The sequence below is a fragment of the Schistocerca gregaria genome, chromosome X (genome assembly GCF_023897955.1).
Source record: "Schistocerca gregaria isolate iqSchGreg1 chromosome X, iqSchGreg1.2, whole genome shotgun sequence".
NCBI lineage: Eukaryota > Metazoa > Arthropoda > Insecta > Orthoptera > Acrididae > Schistocerca > Schistocerca gregaria.
The window spans coordinates 777,193,499-777,215,609 of record NC_064931.1 but is presented as its reverse complement, the minus strand read 5'-3'; the positions used below and the strand labels follow the sequence as shown (position 1 = coordinate 777,215,609).

The window sequence follows — 22,111 nt, the reverse complement described above, 5'->3', positions numbered from 1 at the left end:
GAACTCACGGACTTCGAACATGGTCAGGCGATTGGGTGTCACTTGTGTCATACGTCTATACGCGAGATTTTCACACTCCTACACATCCCTAGGTCTACTGTTTCCGATGTGATAGTGAAGTGGAAACGTGAAGGGACACGCACAACACAAAAGCGTACAGGCCGACCTCGTCTGTTGACTGACAGAGACCGCCGACAGTTGGAGAGGGTCGTAATGCGTAATAGGCAGACATCTATTCAGACCATCACACAGGAATTCCAAACTGCATCAGGATCCACTGAAAGTACTGTAACAATTAGGCGGGAGGTGAGAAAACTTTGCTTATGAGCGACTGCTCGTAAGTCACCCTCACGCCGGTAAACTCCTCCAAACGACGCCCCGCTTAATGTATTAAGTGTAAACATTGGACATTGAACAGTGGAAAAACGTTGTGTGGAGTGACGAATAACGGTACACGATGTGGCGATCCGATGGCGGGGTATGGGTACGGAGAATTCCCGGTGAATGTAATGTGCCAGCGTGTGTAGTGCCAACAGTAAAATTCGGAGGCGGTGGTGTTATGGTGTGGTCGTGTTTTTCGTGGAGGAGGCGTGCATCCGTTGTTTGGCGTGGCACTATCACAGCTCATGCCTACATTGATGTTTTAAGAAACTTTTTCCTTCCCGCTGTTTAAGAGCCATTCGGAGATGGCGATTGCATCTTTAAACACGATCTAGCACCTGTTCATAATGCACGGCCTGTGGAGGAGTGGTTACACGACAATTACATCCCTGTAATGGACTGGCCTGCACAGAGTCACGAACTGAATCCCACAGAACACCTCTGGGATGCTTTGGAAAGCACACTTCGTGCCAGGCCTCACTGACCGACATCGATACCTCTCCTCAGTGCAGCACTCCGTGAAGAATGGGCTGCCATACCCCAAGAAACCTTCCAGCACCTGATTGAACGTATGCCCGAGAGTGTGGAAGCTGTTATCAAGCTTAAGGGATACTTTTGATGACATAGCGTAGAAGCAAGTCACTGATTATCACAGTGTAGCTGGGCTATAAGGTGCAGTTTAATGTGGACCCAAACATACGAAATAAAATTTTAGGCTTACTAATTGCAACTAATATGTTTTAATGTAGTAGATAATCGCAATTTCTCCCGTATTCTTCTGAAGGACATTTTTAAATACTAAGAAAAGTTTAGTCCAAGCACTTCTGCAAGTTCTATAGAACGTATTAACTGAAGTATTCTGATCACTTTTCCGAAAACTTCCGAATCAGTCATTTAAACGCTTGCACTTTATAGCTAATTACTGCATTGGTTGGATGAAGTTTTATTACGTACTGGAAAATTTCAGGCCTCGTGCGTGCATACAAACTTTTTCTTAGCTGAAACACACTGTAGCACACAAAGCACTTCATGGAATTCGGCATTATGAAACTACAGGATGGGGCAAATAAAAGTGGCCAGGATGAGTGCATACATTTTGAAACCATTTGTGGCAGCATCAACGGAGGTAACGACCTTCAGTTACTTCCAACAGGATGGAGCAGAGGTCAGTGTGGTCGCGGCCATAGCTGGCCACCCAGGTAACGTGATCTATTAGTGTACAATTACTTTGTGTGAGGAGCCCTCTAGTCGAAGGTGTCTCGCAACAGCACTCCGAGTTCAAGACATGCAGTAGAACATTTCGGAAGACACTGCAGAAATTCCAGCAGTCCAGCTTCGATCCGCCTTCAACAGCTTGCTGACCAGGGCCCAAAAGTGCCAAGAAATGGAGGTCACTTTCAGTATTTCCTACAGTCAGGTTATTACTGTATTTCCTTTCCTTTACTGTGTCCCCTTAAACCCTAGAACACTGTTCTCCAGGAACTTATTTGCCCCACACTGTAGAACATACCAACATCATGATCGTTAGCCAATCAGCAAACCGAATTCTTTGGCAGCCTCGATGTGTAGTACCGGCACGTGGGATGGAAAACCCTGTCGCCTTGGACACACGAGTCATAGTTTGTAGGGGGTAGGCCGCAATGGCGGAAATGAGAGACCACAGTAATCCCCCACACCCAATCGGCCAAATAAACTTACAGGCATCAAGAACTGATCCAGGACCAAATACCACCTTCAGGAAAAAATTAAAATTAAGACAAGTGCTTGGGTGGAAATACGCATTCTGTAAAACTAAAAGTGTTTTAAGCCATTTATTAAATATTTTACATATAATAAAAAATTCATAACTTAATATTTTTTCAATGCCTTGGGCGATTTTTGTAAGCTAAGTTTACTCGGATAGAATTGTATCAGAACATACCATAAGAATCTGTGTAAATAACGTATACAGGTTGAATAGGGAGGAAAGGTACATGCCCTATGCCCTATGCCCTATCCCGGCTGGTTTCCGAGGTATAACACGTAATTATACTTTTGTATGTTTACCTTCTTACTGAAACACGTTCTCGCTGGAGGGTGCGGTTTTAGTTACTAAAGGAAACTACATTAAATTTCCTCGAAGAAGGTCCTATTGATTGTTCTCTACAACTAATAGTGTGCGCGAAGTGAGCACGAGAATATTAAAAATCTTGCGCAACGCGGGTGCGTTGTAGCTTTATAGACCATGAAGTATGGTTTCAAATCGTTCGTCTCAATTTCCTCTACATTACTGCAGTACTTTGTAAGCAATGAGTGTCAGAATACTACAGAAAATCTCTGAAACAATTCGCAATAGGACATACGTCCATATGGTTCAAATGGCTCTGAGCACTATGGGACTTAACATCTTACGTCATCAGTCCCCTAGAACTTAGAACTATTTAAACCAAACTAACTTAAGGACATCACAGAACACCCAGCCATCACGAGGCAGAGAAAATCCTTGACCCCGCCGGGAATCGAACCCGGAAACCCGGACGTCCATATGTTTTTTGTTCAGAAACGCTAATAATACCACCCTCCTGAGTCTCCCTGTATTTTAAACTACGTACAGGGATGTAAACTCCAAGCATAAAACGACAATTTACACAAAATAGTGTGCAAGTAATTGAAAGGAACCAAGCATATCAAAATCCATTAATAGTTTAGCCAGTATTTATTTATTTATTCATTCTTATTCCACAAACATATCAAACTGTTGTCGCTTATTCTATATTTTCTTACACTGTGGTGTACTAAGATACCATACAAGGAGAGTTTGCGACAATTGATACCAGAAATACGGTGGACGTCTGTCCGCATCAGCAACATCGCTGCGCGCCATCCAATTCACCGTGCACGAGCAGAGGTTGTAAGGCAATTCGCATCTTGCTACGGAGTTCCTGTAGACCGTTCTTCGTGTCTTCAAGTGAGACAGAAACAGTGGCCTTCAGCAGAAACAGAACAGTGAATAATCGTGTACAGGCAGAGACAGGCTGCTTAGAGATTTAACAGGGTATCAGTTTGGAACTGTCCTTCGAAAAGCACAAAGCAGAAGATTAGTTTTCTTCCGACTTTAGTTCAGAGAATATTATTTAGTTTGTGGTCATAGAACTGAAGTCAACGCAGGACAGACAAGCTAAATCTGCATTCTACAATTGCTGTGACCAGCGTCACTGAAGTTGAGTAATATATTTTACTATTCACTAGTCTGCGTTACTTAGAGAGAGAGAGAGAGAGAGAGAGAGAGAGAGAGTACCTAGAAACTAGGTGTCTCTCTCTTATCAGGACACCTTTATCAATCTTTCTGCGGCAGCGAGATTTTCATTAAAGAGTCCACAACATACACGAAGTGTCTTATAGATGTATACAACAGGACATACTGTGGAAGAAATCAGCAGCGTCTTCGTTGATGCAAATATCTTTACGTTTATCTGGTTTATTGAAACCATCGGAAACGCAAATTCGGATTGTCGGACAAGTGTTAGGAACCAGGTTCTGATTAGACCAGTCTTAAGTGCCGCGGCACCGCCACCTGTGGTAGAAATGATTGGGAGAGTAAAGAATATGGTTTGTACAGTCGACGGTGAGAACAATAAAAACCGAGGGAGGCAGAGAGAAGGAAATCGGTAGTGCTCATTTCAAGGAAACCATTCCGGCATTCACTTTAAGCGATTTTGTGAAACCATCGAAAACCTAAATCTGGACAGTATGACAAATTCGAGCCGCCATACTCTGGAATGCGAGTCCTGTGTGTTAGCACGGCGCCACATAGGACGATGTGGCGACACGTCAAATTCGTTGTTTCTCCTACGAGTAAAAAGCTTTTGTATCTAGTCGTTGGCTGTGCATTCACCTTTCAATAAAGGTTCGTAAATGACGAGTCAATGGTTAGAACGCGGCAAGGAGTATGATGAACAAAGCGCCGAATCGTCAGAAGTGAGCGACATCATTACAGAGACTAGGTGTTTCACTTCGACGACGTGAAAGTAACTAGCTGAATACCTCTCCAACAACACATTTCTACGACAAGACAAAAACTGTCCTCAATCTACGATTAGTATCTGAACAATGGAGCCAATTATGTAGGAACGTATTTGCATCTTCAAAAAACACCATTGTACTGTCTCAGCAGCTGCAAGTGTAGAAGTAAGAGAATCACAGACCGTGGTGGCGCAATCATTAAATACTTAAATGCATTTCGACCAGGTGGGTTGGAATCCCTGTCCTTTCATTCTAACTAACTTACGTTTTACATGGCTTCGTTAAAGTATCTCCAGAAAACTGCCAGGGTACTTCCAGCACTACAGCCAGTTCCCTTAACTGTTCTTCCACGAATGTGCTTTTGTTTCCTCGCTAATGAATTTGCAACTGACAGAGCCTCAATGTTGCGAGACGATCTCTTGCCAATCAGTGGGAATAACGTCCAACTGATCATTTCAGATACGAGAGCGGGAGGCATTAGGTTACCTTAGGAAAAAAAGGCATTTCCTTGTGGAGTTTATGGTGCTGAACAAGTAGATTCGAGAGCAATAATCTTTATACTTTGGGAGAAGGAATACAAATCGCGAACTCACTCCTCAGACAAGCTACAGAAACACTAAAAAATGATATCTTGGTCTGAAAGGAGCAAACAGCTTTTTGTCTTGCTGCACGGTAGCTCGTGAGGTGAAAGCAAGGGCAACAACGAAGCAGTAAATAGAAAAAAGCGCTGTCAGTTTCGAAGTCGCAGAAGTTAACAGCGGAGAGTTTTAGCCTTGCTATGACCACCGCCTTTACGAGTACCAGTATAAACACACAGAATTAGTCTGATGGAATTACTTCACTCAACGCTAAACAACTATGAGGGATTCAGTCAACAGCATCGTTTTAAATCTAACTCGCTCTCTAACCTCTCAGATTTTACAATTTATTAAGCAGCAGCTAATGTGTTGAAATTGTTATTCTCCAATTTTGGGAGTACAGCCTGTCAAAATTTTAAAGAAAGTACATCCTTACGAAATGCCATACAATATTTATATATGAACTGATGTTTTCTAAATAGGTTGCGCTTCATGCGTTTTGTGAGCGAGAAGACGTGAGATACAAGTCAATAAAGCTTCGCATATCAAAAGATGTGTTTTGGGCGTGCTCCTACACATAGTACTCGTAAATGGCCCGCCCGGTTGGCCGTGCGGTCTAACGCACGGTTTCCGGGCGGGAAGGAGCGCAGGTCCCCGGCACGAATCCGCGAGGTCCGGTGAGCCCACCAGTCTGTGGATGGGTTTTAGGCGGTTTTCCATCTGCCTCGGCGAATGCGGGCTGGTTCCCCTTATTCTGCCTCAGTTACACTATGTCGGCGATTGCTGCGCAAACAAATTCTCCATGTACGCGTACACTACCATTACTCTACCACGCAAACATAGGGGTTACACTCGTCTGGTGTGAGACGTTCCCTGAGGGGTCCAACTGGGGCCGAACCGCACAATAACCCTGGGTTGGGTGTGGGGCGGCGGAGGGGTGAAGTGGACTGCGGTAGTCGTCGTGGGGTTGTGGATCACTGCGGCTGTGGTGGGGACGGAGCCTCTCCGTCGTTTCTAGGTCCCCGGTTAACATAACAATACGTAAATGACTTTGCAGATAATGAAAATAACTAATATTTTTCGAGGACAATACTATTGTTTACACCAAGGAAATATTCAGCCAAAAAATTCGCAAAATCCACGAAGATGTACATAAAAACACTGGTTGGCACATTCATCGACAGCTAACACTACATGTAAACAAATGCAAAAGAAACACGGTAAGTACCACACTAGTGTGTCAGTCTCATGTGCACAGAGATGTGGACAAACGCAGATCGAAACCTTACAAAGTAAATGTGGTCCATCGACTGACGAGTTCACATAGCCTACTATTAATTTACTTCAGTACTGGAACTAGCTAATGTAATGTGGACAAAATGGAGAAATTGATCGTGAAATTATTTTTCCTCATCAAGGGTGGCTGCATGTATCTACACTCATGCTCATAAATTAAGGATAATGCTAACACATGGTGAAACAATGCTCTGGTGGGCGGTTTGCGGGTTTAAATCACCTATGAGCGTGACCATGTGGTGAATTTGACCTGCGGTCGTCCCACGGTGGCGCTGGCAGCAGTCCACATACGCAGAAGTGTGTTGGTGTATGTCAGGGTACGGTGCAGCGAGTAAGTGCGCAGATGTTTTCAGACGTGCTAATGGTGACTGTGTTGAAAATGGCTCGAATAACACATATTGATGACGTTATGAGGGGTAGAATACTAGGGCGACAGGAGGCTGGTCAAACACAGCAGGTCGTAGCACGGGCCCTCCGTGTGCCACAAAATGTAATCTCACGATTGTGGCAACGATTCCGGCAGACAGGAAACGTGTCCAGGCACTACAGTACGAGATGTCCACAGTGTACAACACCACAAGAAGACCGACATCTCACCATCCGTGCCCGCAGACGGCCACGGAGTACTGCAGGTAGCCCTGCTCGGGACCTTACCGCAGCCACTGGAACAGTTGTCTCCAGACACACACAGTCTACAGACGACTGAACAGATATGGTTTATTCGCCCGGAGACTTGCAAGGTGAATTCCACTGACCCCTGGCCACAGGAGAGCTCCTAAAGGGGACTGATGACGTAAGATGTTATCTCCCATAGTGCTCAGAGCCATTTGCGCTCGTAAAGCTTGGTGTCAAGAACACAGTACATGGTACATGGTCATTGGAATAGTGGTCCCAGGTTATATTCACGGACGAGTCCAGATATAGTCTTGAACAGTGATGCTCGCCGGGTTTTCATCTGGCGTGAACCAGGAACAAGATACCAACCCCTTAATGTCCTTGAAAGGGACCTGATAGAGGTCGGGGTTTGATGGTATGGGATGAGATGAGATTATCATTGGTGCACGTACACCCCTGCATGTCTTTGGTAGAGAAACTGTAACAGGTCAGGTATCGGGACGTCATTTTGCACCAGTATGTTCGCCTTTTCAGGGGTACAGTGGGTCCCACCTTCCTCCTGATGGATAATAACGCACGGCCCGACCGAGCTGCCATCGTGGAGGAGTGCCTTGAAACACAAGATATCAGGCGAATAGAGTGGCCTACCTGTTCTCCAGACCTCAACCCCATTGAGCACCTCTGGGACGCTCTCGGTCGACATATCGCTGCACGTCTTCATACCCCTCTAACACTTCGGGAGCTCCGACAGGGACTGGTGCAAGAATGGGAGGCTACACCCAAGCAGTTGCACGACCACCTGATCCAGAGTATGCCAACCCGTTGTGCGGCCTGTGTATGTGTGCAAGGTGTTCAAATCCCATATTGACGTCGGGGTACATGCACAGGAAACAGTGGTGTTTTGTAGCACATGTGTTTCGGGACGGTTTTCTCAACTGATCACCAATACCGTGGACTAACAGATCCGTGTCGTGTGTTCCCTATGTGCCTGTACTATTAGCGCCAGTTTTGTGTAGTGCCACGTTGTGTGGCACCACATTCTGAAATTATCCTTAATTTATGAGCATGAGTGTTGTATGGGAACTCTCGGAAGAACTTACGTTGCCTTTCTGTAAATTAATAGCTTGTGTATGATGTGAAAAAGAAGAGTTGCACAACTATTGCAACGTTAATGACTGACCCTTTTCTTTTACGAAACCGTAACTTATGACCGGTATGTGAAGAATATACTGCAGTCCTCAGAATACAACTGGACACGCAATCAATGCGCCTGTGACAGTATTACGACTTTTTTTAAAAAAGTAGGAATGGCCTCTACATTCTGCTAGACATACATTGGCGATGTGCGCTTCTGTATGAAACTGCATTAAATGAATCCGTTACCCCAGTGGTACTAATCGCACTTATTCCTTTGGGGAGCATTTGGTTGCAGTCTTTCAGAAATCTTAGATGGGAACATCACAGATAACTAGTTTGAGACTAACTCTAAGAATATGCTCGCATTGCAGGGTATCCGGCTTCGAGTTCCAATTTTCGCAAATTTTCGTTGCTCATGACATATTTAGACCACCCTTCGCATCCACTGGATAACTGCAAGCTCATGAGGAAGTGCGACTAGACTCTATTTATTTGGACGATCCGTAATAATATTCATGAAATCTCTGCTTTCATTCCAGTCTCATCACCCTATTTTTTCCTTTCTTTTGTAGAAATAGTGGGAAGTTCAAAACATAATTTAGTACATTTTTGATTTTGTATTTTGAGAATCAAGGGTGGAGTGATGGAATAACGGCAATTCAATTAATGTTCAGATGTGCAAGAAACCACGATAAAAATGCCTCTACAGAATATGCAGGACGTATCTAAAAATGTGTTATTTTACTGTACCTTTCAGTAATCACTGTAATGGATCGCGTGCGAAGACAAAGGAATAAATAAAACGTATGAGTAAGGCTCCGTCTACACAGCTTCTCTACACAGTGTTACCGCTGGCCTTCCCTTAACCGGACGGAGCACTGTCAGTCCACCTCACGTTACTTCGCAAAGAGACGCCGTGAGTTAATGCGACAGTTGTGAAGAACAATCGTATCGTGATACAGTGTACTGAGACAAGCGCTCATGTTACGAATGCGGGAAGAGCAAGAGAGCCACAGCGCGCGGTAAATAAGACGACAGCATAAGGGGAAGCGGGCGAGCAGCAGGTATGCGCGCCGGTGGATCGCCTTCCCAGAAAGCTATCGCTGCACCTGCGGCCACCAGTCCACGATATTCTTATTGCGAAACCGCGAGAACGAGTGGAGTTCCTTACAAGCAGTCGCGGACACTGCTCATCACCAGATCACACATGCAGAAGCTGGCGAAAATTCCAGCACAATCTTTAAATTCCGAAGTGTTTTACGGATGGAAGTGCGTGGACTGTCTGTACTTCGGTTCTTCGTGCTTTTATTTCCGATACGTATTTCAGAGCTAGAGCTCTGCCGTCAGCTTTTCCAGGATTCACCGGAGGTTTTTAATCATGATTTGTCGAAGCAGGTACAAAGGAGGGCGGTTATGTTATAGCAGTGGAGAAACTATGATCGCTAGTAAGAAACTAAATTATACGTCTCTCAGTCCCTCATCTCGGATACTTATCACGCTGAGCATCAGTTTCGCAAGAAAAATTACTTTATCTTGTTGTAAGACCAATAGACGCAATCATGAACAGCATCACCCGCCCGTTGTATACACTGCATTGCCATCCCGCGCAGTCTAAACAGTATTGGTATTATTTGTACACTACTGGCCATTAAAATTGCTACACCACAAAGATCATGTGCTACAGACGCGAAATTCAACCCACAGGAAGAAGATGCTGTGATGTGCAAATAATTGGCTTTTCAGGGCATTCACGCAAGGTTGGCGTCGGTGGCGACACCTACAACTTGCTGACATGAGGTAAGTTTCCAATCGATTTCTCATACGCAAACAGCAGTTGACCGGCGTTGCCTCGTGAAACGTTGTGATGCCTCGCGTAAGTAGGAGAATGCGTACCATCACGTTTCCGACTTTGATAAAGGTCGGATTGTAGCCTATCTCGATTGCGGTTTATCGTATCGCGACATTGCTGCTCGCGTTGATCGAGATCCATTGACTTAACAGAATATGGGGTCGGTGGGTTCAGGAGGGTAATACGGAACACCGTGCTGGATCCCAACGGCCTCGTATCATTAGCAGTCGAGATGACAGGCATCTTATCCGCATGGCTGTTGCGGATCGTGCAGCCACGTCTCGATCCCTGAGTCAACAGATGGGGACGTTTGCAAGACAACAACCATCTGCACGAACAGTTCGACGACGTTTGCAGCAGCACGGACTATCAGCTCGGAGACCGTGGCTGCGGTTACCCTTGACGCTGCATCACAGACAGGAGCGCCTGCGATCGTGTACTCAACGACGAACCTGGGTGTACGAATGGTAAAACGCTATTTTTTCGGATGAATCCAGGTTGTGTTTACAGCATCATGATGGTCGCATCCGTGTATGGCGACATCACGGTGAACGCACATTGGAAGCGTGTATTCGTCATCGCCATACTGGCGTATCACCCGGCGTGATGGTATGGGGTGCCATTGGTTACACGTCTAGGTCACCTCTTGTTCGCATTGACAGCACTTTGAACATTGGACGTTACATTTCAGATGTGTTACGACCCGTGGCTCTATCCTTCATTCGATCCCTGCGAAACCCTACATTTCAACAGGATAATGCACGACCACATGTTACAGGTCCTGTACGGGCCTTTCTGGGTGCAGAAAATATTCGACTGCTGCCCTGGCCAGCACATTGTCCAGATCTCTAACCAATTGAAAACGTCTGGTCAATGGTGGCCGAGCACCTGGCTTGTGACAATACGCCAGTCACTACTCTTGATGAACTGTGGTATCGTGTTGAAGCTGCATGGGCAGCTGTACCTGTACACGCCACCCAATCTCTGTTCGACTCAATGCCCAGGCCTATCAAGGCCGTTATTACGGCCAGAGGTGGTTGTTCTGGGCACTGATTTCTCAGGATCTATGCACCCAAATTGCGTGAAAATGTAATCACATGTCAGTACTAGTATAATACATTTGTCCAATAAATACCCGTTTATCATCTGCATTTGTTTTTGGTATAACAATTTTAATGGCCATTAGTGTACTGTAACAGACATACTTGGAAAAACAAACTTGTAGCTTTATATTGTATTTTGTGTTATCTAATACTTTTCGAACTGTGTGAAATGTAATAAAACTCCACTGTTATATTTTGCACCACCGGGTAGTAGTAGTTGCGTAGTGCAGAACAGTAGAAACACAGTTACACCGCGGCGATCATACCTATCCTGACTATAGACTCCTGTGTAAGCTTAATGTGAATTTCATAGGCTTGTTAGTATTATTCAAGTGTGTTATTTACACAGACTACAGAAGTGCTGTACAATGCTTAATGCTTGACAGTATAATGGCTCACCTAGCAAACCAGTATGAATACTACGTCGGCTGGTAGGCAGTACTATCGGAACTAGCAGCCAATAAATTATATAAAATTTCTTGGCAATCACGCCTTTTTTTCAACGTATTATTGTTTGAGCGACTTTTCGGTTAATTACAGAAACCTATATTATATTACCATTACTCGTGCATCACAGAGTGCGTTTCAGAAGCTCAAATTACCAGTATGGCTATGTGACTAGCTTTATCTCGACGTGGCTAAGTCTGAACACACTCCACACACACGCAAGTCAATTTTATTGTATTTTTTGTGAAGCAGGAACATGACATCGCCAGCAAGTAGAGAGGCCAATTACACTTTCCAGCCCCTTTGGTAGTTGAAAAATTCATTCTTAGAGGTGGCCGTTACCAAATAACGAGCTCCAAGCTTTGCCTGCGTTATGTTCCCAGCAGCAGTATTTTTACTGCGAGAGACCAACATTATGTTTCTAAGGTCGACTCACTATCCAGGAGACACACGCAAATAAAAACAAATGATGGGTGTCGCCTCCAACTTTCTAAGAAGTGACGCTGCAGTAACCATAGAAGATGGGTGACTTTTGCAATGTGGTGTTTCAACGGAATGACGTTGTCCTTGAGAATGTTAACATACGGCATGAATGACCTGTGTAGTACCTACAGTAAATCTGGTGCTGAAAATGTATTTGGTGACCCTCTTTCTGGCCTAGATTGTTAAACTTCGTAGTTGAGCGTGGCAACAGCGCGAAAGAGGATAAAGAACGTTATTCGTCGCAATCACTACGCTGCTTCACTAGATATGGGACAAGGACCAAACTTTGATGACAGTTCCAAATTGTTCAAATGGCTCTGAGCACTATGGGACTTAACTTCTGTGGCCATCAGTCCCATAGAACCTACAACTACTTGAACCTAACTAACCTAAGGACATCACACACATCCATGCCCGAGGCGGGATTCGAACCTGTGACCTTAGCAGTCGTGCGGTTCCAGACTGAAGCGCCTAGAACCGCTCGGCCACCGCGGCCGGCGATGACAGTTCCAAATCAGCATCCCACAACTGTTGATCTCTCCAATGTCCTCTCTGAGGAACTACTAACTTTTCTGGAACATAACACTACCGAGAACGTCACGCTGAAAAACGTCTGAGTGTTTTTCCATGGGAGGTACCTCTTCCATTTTGCGCCCAGTCAGTTTCTGCGATGTGTTTCTTTGAATGGTCACCTTCCGCAGTAGCTGTTATACAACATTTGTTTTCGCACCCTGTCAAATGTATTGAAATTTAAGGAAGTGTTACACTAGAGGCGTTGCACTTTTGTTGGCAAGACACTCATTGGTGTTTGGCTTCATTGGCAAATCAATAGGTTTTGCTCCTCGTTGCTGGCAGAGACTGTAGTCGAAAAAGCTTTCACTCCTCAATTCGTGTTTCCTTTTCGGCTTTTAGAAACAATTTTCCTTATGCTGCATACTGTTTCTTTGCACCTCACTTTAATTTTGTAAAACTTCGTAGAAGTTCCCTTCATAAAAATTTTATGAGACTAAGATAAATGCAAGGAAACTATATATAGTAAAATGAAAAGCCAGTTTCTATAAGACGAAAAAACTAATGATTTCTCTCTCACCAAGTTTTTTACCACTACAACCTCTGCGCAACGAAGGAAAAAATCTATTTACTTCAGAATATGTCAAAAGGAACAATAACAGTCAGTCATCACCGACGATGCTTTGTAAACAGAAGTAAACAGCGTCGAACTGCAGTACGCTTAACACTAGAAAGTACCGAATGAGTTTCACTGATATATATTGAAATAATTCTTTAGTGTTCAGTAATTTTCGTATTCTAAGCAGCAGAGTCAATACTTACGCAGTAGCCCAAAAATGTTATCGCTTTGCACAGAAGAAAGTGAAGTTGTCGCGCTCGGAGCCTGATCAGTCCAAACTTGGCGAGCGGCGCGCCAGAAGGCAGAATGGGACCGAGGTCAGCGTGTTGGTCCTTTCACACGCTAACCACCGAACGCGCGCAAATGTTGTACAGCTGACTCCCACCTGCGAGCACATACTGTTTTTCTTTGCGGCTTCTGTTTGGCTCGACAGTCTGCATTAAGATGTAAACATCCGCAGTGCGTGTACCAAAGTAACTCCTGGACATAGGCACAGCTGTGCCAGTGTGATACGGAACTACGCACCATATTTCGATGTCTGTACGACAGCGTCTTACTCTACACAGCATTCCCTGATATGAAGCATATTTGTTAGCAATATGGCAGAAGTAAACTGCATCATCTCTCCGGTTTCTCTGACGTCTGGTTCTTGCTGTGCAGACAGTAGTCTTCGGCATAATAATGTGGAGAAAAAGAAAAGTGTTGTTTCTACACCGCATAATACTTCGAAAACGAGTGTTTTTACACTTTTTGTATAAAAAGCTGCGACAGTTGATCTAACTTTTCATTAATACACAATGGCCGGTGCGGTTGATCTATTTCGAACTTGACATATATTGCCATGTACAGACGTATAAAGTCCTGGAGTTCGTTCGCCGTATTATTTAACACATCATTTACGTGTTCCGCTGATTAGTTTGTCGAAGCGATGAACACCATTGTGTCTAAATGCTTATTCCCTAGCCCGGAAAGATGTCACCCTCAGCAAGAGATGAAACGATGCACTGAAAATGCTTACCATTACGGCATAAACCTCTGAAGTTAACTGTCCTGAACTCAACAAAAATCGACAGAGAACAGGACTGAAAACAGGACAGTTTTTTCTAATATTGTTCAACTTCACTAGGTATTTGCACCTGACAATAGGAAGTTACTTGCAAGGTATATTAAGCGGAATTCAAACTACAGAACTTAACTATGTTTCCCAAACACAGTGTTTCACCACAAAATAAATCTAAGAACGTCCACAGGTAGGACCTTTTGCTTTAACCTTTCGTCAACCACAGGGTGAAAGAGAGACGGTTTCAACTCGACGGCGCATTAGCCCACTTCGACGACTACGTCCGCGAGCACCTTAACAACACGTATCCTTACCAATGGATTGGAAGAGGAGGTCCTCATCCACGGCCAGCGCGATCGCCTGATCTCCATTTTACCCTGGGCTTACGTCAAGACATAGGTGTATGAAACTCCCATATAAACGGATGAAGGTACTTGCTAGGGTCCAACCTGTCTATCTACTGGTACAAAAGATACCATGTATCATATAGAGTTTTCGGCAGAACTCGAGTGCCACTGTCACGCATGCAATGAGACTGGAGGTCGTCATTGAACAATTCCTATGAGGTACGTTGTTATGCTGCGTACGTTGTGTTTGTCCGTAGCGCACACATATATAATCTATTTTAGACCCACTATCATCTTTTAATTTGCCTGAAAAGGTTTGAGACACACTGCGTGAGCATATATACAGGGTGTTACAAAAAGGTGCTGCCAAACTTTCAGGAAACATTCCTCACACACAAAGAAAGAAAATGTTATGTGGATATGTGTCCAGAAACGCTTACTTTCCATGTTAGAGCTCATTTTATTACTTCTCTTCAAATCACATTAATCATGGAATGGAAACACACAGCAACAGAACATACCAGCCTGAGTTCAATTACTTTGTTACAGGAAATGTTCAAAATGTCCTCCGTTAGGGAGGATACATGCATCTATCCTCCGTCGCATGGAATCCCTGATGCGCTGATGCAGCCCTGGAGAATAGCGTATTTTATCACAGCCGTCCACAATACGAGCACGAAGAGTCTCTACATTTGGTACCGGGGTTGCGTAGACACGAGCTTTCAAATGCCCCAATAAATGAAAGTCAAGAGGGTTGAGGTCAGGAGAGCGTGGAGGCCATGGAATTGGTCCGACTCTACCAATCAATCGGTCACCGAATCTGTTGTTGAGAAGCGTACGAACACTTCGACTGAAATGTGCAGGAGCTCCATCGTGCATGAACCACATGTTGTGTCGTACTTGTAAAGCCACATCTTCTAGCAGCACAGGTAGAGTATCCCGTATTGAGCGTACGTGGAAGAACATGGGCCCAATCAAGACATCACCAAGAATGCCTGCCCAAACGTTCACAGAAAATCTGTGTTGATGACGTGATTGCACAATTGCGTGCGGATTCTCGTCAGCCCACACATGTTGATTGTGAAAATTTACAATTTGATCACGTTGGAATGAAGCCTCATCCGTAATGAGAACAATTGCACAGAAATGAGGATTGACACACTGTTGGATGAACCATTCGCAGAAATGTACCCTTGGATGCCAATCAGCTGCTTATAGTGCCTGCACACGCTGTACATGGTACGGAAACAACTGGTTCTCCCGTAGCACTCTCCATACAGTGACGTGGTCAACGTTACCTTGTACAGCAGCAACTTCTCTGACGCTGACATTAGGGTTAGTCAACTGCACGAAGAATTGCCTCGTCCATTGCAGGTGTCCTCGTCGTTCTAGGTCTTCTCCAGTCGCGAGTCATAGGCTGGAATGTTCCGTGCTCTCTAAGACGCCGATCAATTGCTTCGAACGTCTTCCTGTCGGGACACCTTCGTTCTGGAAATCTGTCTCGATACAAACGTACCTCGCCACGGCTATTGCCCCGTGCTAATCCATACATCAAACGGGTATCTGCCAACTCCGCATTTGTAAACATTGCACTGACTGCAAAACCACTTTCGTGATGAACACTAACCTGTTGATGCTACGTACTGATGTGCTTGATGCTAGTAGCGTAGAGCAATGAGGCGCATGTCAACACAAGCACCGAAGTCAACATGACCTTCCTTGAATTGGGCCAACTGGCGGTGAATCGAGGAAGTACAGTACATACTGACGAAACTAAAATTAAGCGTTTCCGGACACATGTCCACATAACATCTTTTCTTTATTTGTGTGTGAGGAATGTTTCCTGAAAGTTTTGTAACACCCTGTATATATACACATCGCAGGAAGTCTTCACATTAATGAACTTTCTGACGAAACCAGAATTATTTTTCCATTGACGATATCTCAACAATCCGTAATACGGAAATACTAATGTATATCATTAGTACTTTTAGTTCAGCTACCAATCAACCTGCCACAGCAGTAATTCCCAAATCGACTGCACCCATCTATTACTGAGACTAGTACAACGGCCTCCACTTCGACTCGAAAAACATATAAACAGTTATACAATAGAATTTACGATAGTGAATGTTGCAGTCTGCCGCGGAATGTGCTTTGTGACTGGTACTTCCGTGCAGATTAAAAATTTTTGGCCGACTGGGAATAAAATCCAGAACATCGCCAACTGCGAGCAGTCTTCTCATCGACTGTTGTCCAGCAGGCACCCATGACACCCCCCTCCCCTCCCCCCCACATTCAAGGTAATGTCATACGCGAGTTGAACAACATCCCCAAGGACTTTTCTGACAGTTTCACGTCGTTATATGAACGTTGTGTGTGTTTTAATCAAGTGGAGGTAGAGCATGTAGAACACAGTGTGGACGTAAACAGACGTACGGGGTAAGTAAGTACTTCGAGCTAGACGTAGAAGTTGCCTCTCGCACAGCACCCAATTAGGCGGAAGACATCGTTCCTCAGAACCAGCTACATACCCTCACCTCCACTCTACATCGCTTCAAGCTACAATCCTATCAGTTTCTAGTAAGCCTCGAAATATTTCGTTCTCCTGTTCCTGCAGTACCGACAAGAGTACTCCATTCTGACTATCCCCGTAGAAACGAAGTGCTGTCCCGGCTAAGACATCCACCGCCCTAACCGATATATCTACCCCACATTGACTAAATCACTTCACCTATTTAGGAGTCCACCAACAAACTAACCTCTCCAGAACTGCTACTTTTAGCTTATGATAACAGGCTTTAGGTGTGTTAGGACTCATCTTTTTCAATGATTTTTATTGCCGTCGGCCTGACGCATTTTGCCATTCCGTGCTGACTACCTTGTCTTGAGGCACGCGTTGTGAGCCATCTCTATCTTTTATAACAAATATGATGTTCTTTGTACCTTGATATCCAGTATATCCACTTCTATTATGGTCTCTTGGCGAATAAACTGTAAATTACTGCAGGAACTTCTTTCCAGCAGCCTCTTGTATAGATTGGAGGAACGTGAAACTTCAGCTTTCGCTTTCTGTTGTATAAATGGGACTGAACTAAATTTACACAATGTGTGTTGTGTTCCTTTTACTAGTTTGTGGTCGAAAGTTCGCTATATTGGCTCAGGAAATTACAGAATTTCAAGTTTTATATACTTCTTAGGTGGTAACTTAAACCTATGACCTTTCTTTCCTTAATGCTATTGCTAACAAAAAAAAAGTTATTTTAGGGGAAAACAATTAAAATACGTTAACTTTCATTCTCTACATAGAATTTTTCGTATTTAATTTATTGTTACACAGTTTTATTTACCTGCACTTTGTGTGGGGTTATTTTTTGATTTTCGTATGATGAGGTTATTATACAATATCATCATCACAGCTTTCTTAGTTGCAAAAAAAAAAAAAAATGGTTCAAATGGCTCTGAGTACTATGCGACTTCTGAGGTCATCAGTCACTTAGAACTACATAAACCTAACTAACCTAAGGACGTCACACACACCCATGCCCGAGGCAGAATTCGAACCTGCGACCGTAGCGGTCGCTCGGTTCTAGATTGTAGCGCCTAGAACCGCTCGGCCACTCCGGCCGTCTCTTAGTTGCATCTGTCACCATTTGGTGATAACACATGGTACGTAATATCGCTGACAGACGACACCATTGGCTATAGGGAGGCGTTTTGCTGGAGACTGATTTGGCACCATTTCGGTCAGTGTCCATTTCCTTCAGTTACACAGAGAGCAATGTAACTTAACTGGCGGTTCGAAGGGACTGTCTCGAGATTCAAATTTTTACAATTTCAGAAATTTTCATACAAGCGTGCTCAGATAGATGAAAAATGGAGTAATGTATTAAAGGTTGTGAAACATGCAACTAGTTTGCTCTTTGGTACGATATACGCGAATATTTTTCAAGATAAGGAAATGCTAGAAGGATGTAGAAACAAATTGGTCGCTATTGAATTCAAGCCAAAACAACACTTAAATTGCTTTTAGTCTGAAGATGAATGAAACTGTCCGATGACAGGCAAAAAAGCAAATTAGCAACGACATATATAACTAACACAAAAAAAGGATGTATCCGACCTGAGCAATTCCACCGAAAACATTTTACTGATATTTCAGCAGAACTAACTACTGAATAACTGCCGTTTCAGTTTAGAAAAATAATTTATCCAGTTTTGTCGGACTGCAACAAGCTACATTTAACCCACAATAATTTACCGAGTCTTATGAAATACTCGTTCGTCTTGGACAGTTGAGACTGCGGCAGTAGAATACGACATGGAAACACCATTTGACATCTTGGTATGATTTTCTTGTAAACACTTCGTAACTGATTTGAGGCAGTCAGGGATTTTTAATGTACTAACATGGAAACTGTAACTCACAGCTGGCTGCGCGGTTTGAGCAGATTTATCTTATTGTTTTTTAGGTAGCATTGTATTTCAGATACTAGCTTGGTCTTTTGATCATGCTTAATATACTCACCAGTAATAAAAAAAAACTGTAATTTTGAAACTAAGAGATTCAGAAGTAAACATTCTCAACAGACTACTTGAAGGACGCTAAATATGATTTGGTACTTTGAACAGTCAAAGTTACATTAAAAATGCGTTTTGAGTGGACACCGTGAAGTAAAAGTTATTCATAAGAAATTCTTTTAATTTGCTTTGGAGAGTGAATTGTAGGTGTAAAATCTTCTCCTGAAATGAAATAAATGCTGTTCATTTGTTAAAACTAGTTACTTATGTATGTAAATCATAAAATGTACGTATAGATTGTGTTCCAGGAGGAGTGGCCGATATTCAGGGACATGACAGGAACGATCATTTGAATCAAAAACATCTAGTAAACACGGAATCTATAATTTATACATTAAGAGCTCTGAGCACTTTTCGTCTTCACTACTTCTGAAGAAGTTCAAAAATGGTTCAAATGGCTCTGAGCACTATGGGACTTAACATCTGAGGTCATCAGCCCCTTGAACTTAGAACTACTTAAACCTAACTAACCCAAGGATATCACACACATCCATACCCGAGGCAGGATTCGAACCTGCTACCGTAGCGGTCGCGAGGTTCCAGACTGAAGCGCCTATAGCCGCTTGGCCACTCCGGCCGGCTCTGAAGAAGTGCTCATAGCTCCTAAGATATGCAATTTATTGCCCATGTTTACTACACTTTTTTGCTTCGAATGATCGTTCCCGCGATATTCCTGATTATTAACCATTACTCCTGAGACCTTGTATATACAGACCGGTAAGAAACCGTGGTGCAACTGCCGAACTCTATTACGCGAGAAGGAATTCATTACGTTCCTCAACCCGTCGTGTAGCGCTGCCTACATTCGCTACTCGTAGCTTCACATCGGTCCTCCGCTTTCATCTACGTATCTAAAAATTTGTTTTCCAGTTAAAATTGCAACAGTATTTTCGTATTTTTCGGGACTTTTAAATGAAAGGTTTCGTGAATGTTTTAAATTCAATGTACATGTAACTCTGTGAGAGACGTGTGTCAGAACACACTGTGCTCAAGCACGTACGCTATTTTTGCTCAGATACGTACCTGATCAGTTTCATCACGTCACTGGCTGTAATATTACGATTATCTTTTAGGACACCTACAATATCGTCAAACCTGCTCTCCGGAAATACTTATTAAGAAGACATCTGTAAATGTCAGTTAACTACGAGATGTGAAGAGTGATCAGGGGGAGAGAGCAGCAGCGCACACACGCACACACGCACACACGCACACACGCACACACGCACACACGCACACACGCACACACGCACACACGCACACACGCACACACGCACACACGCACACACGCACACACACACGTCCTCTCTGGTGGGAAGAGGAGTGATTAAGTAACTGGAGCAGAGGTCGACGGCGCCTGCCCTATGCTCCGAGTTGACAGGGCCGGCGACTTCTGCCCGCACCATTTTAAGCGGTCGTTCTCTATGACTTCAGTGCCTTAAATACGCCGACGGCGGCTGTTCTTTTGCAGTTTTAAGTCCATTACGTATTTTTTAAAGCTAGAAATTAAGATATTCTCTCTGTTCCATTCTGTATCGAGGATTCATTTACTGGTGCACTCTAAGTTACACATATTCACATCATACTACCATCTCTGCGAAAAACTACGGTTAAGTAAGAAATACTACTACAAAAAAAAACCCGGGATCTATGTGCAGGCACGGTACCGGGAAGATTGTAGATAGAAACTGTTCCCAGAGTTAAACAGCTGGCAGCGAAACTGAACAAAGGGTCTGGGCTCATGTGCAGTTTCCATCACAGGAGTAATCGACGACTCGGTCTAATTTATTACATAGTGGTTTCTCCGATATGCATAGAAAAACTTGTCACCTAACTAAATTGAGGGGCGGAAAACTTTTAGAAAGCTGAAGTTTCATGTGGACAAAATGGTTATTTTGAGGTTGGTGGAAGGGGGCGGGGGTGGAGGAGGTGGTGTTTGTAGGTATCTCCAGTATCGCGAGGGTCGTTCATTAATATTCCGCTGGGGGAGAGAGAGTGATTGAGAAAAGTTACCTTGCCGTCGTCCACCACTTACGAGACGTCGCCAGAAGAAAAGCAAAGGAGAAGCTGACTACGAACCTTCTGCTTCTTCTTCCATGGGAGCACATCACGCTGGTTATTAAAAGTTAAACATTACGTCACCCAGAATGATGGTACTACACAGGAATGTACAGTCGACTCTTTCAGTCTTTTCCGCTTGTAGATCACCAGGACTAACAACTAAACTACAGCTACTTCTTTGCAGGTACTTTGAAACAGTTATGAGAAATTCGACACCGCACGTAAAGGAACTTTGTGACAGGATTCCAGGACTGATAATGTGACTTCACTATAGGATCCACTGTTCTTATATACGCTCTTTTGATGTTCTGAGTACAAGAAGTATGAAAAACCCTTACTGTGTACAGCACTATGGTACGATCTTTGTTGGCCGGCCGCGGTGGTCTCGCGGTTCTAGGCGCGCAGTCCGGAACCGTGCGACTGCTACGGTCGCGGGTTCGAATCCTGCCTCGGGCATGGATGTGTGTGATGTCCTTAGGTTAGTTAGGTTTAAGTAGTTCTAAGTTCTAGGGGACTGATAACCACAGCAGTTGAGTCCCATAGTGCTCAGAGCCATTTTTGAACGATCTTTGTTGACTGGTGAGAAGCCTGGTTTTCAAAACCCGTCGTTCCCATTTAATGTGGCTCGTTCAGAGATTATGAAAGGGGCCTTTTATTGCTATACAATCATTGCCTGGTGCCAATATGCATAATCCTAAACCCTTTTCCGAACTGTTTTCTGTCAAAAGGCTATTCCACAGCTTTAGGACTTTTGTAATTTTCTATTGTGACATTTACAGTAACACGCGGGCTCTCACTACCTCTGACAAAAATGAGGTCAATAGACAAGCGTTAGCGATGTTATAACAGTAAGTGGCAAAAATTAATTGTAATAGATAACTGACGACAGTGGCAATCAAACCGTCGATTTGTTAGCAGGAATTTTCAACATTCAACGGTCTCTTGATAGCTTCAAGCCATTAATGTTACGTAGTTTCTAAATTTCACTGTGGAATCAGCCTCAACTGACGTGTCTCAGTTCGATTATACCTTCTGCATGTAC

At 43.8% G+C, this 22,111-nt stretch overlaps 1 protein-coding gene across 1 annotated transcript in view; it reads right to left on the bottom strand.

Moving 5' to 3' along the window:
- LOC126299538 (uncharacterized) overlaps positions 1-22,111 on the bottom strand; it is a 462,448-nt gene that overhangs the window by 403,629 nt on the left and 36,708 nt on the right.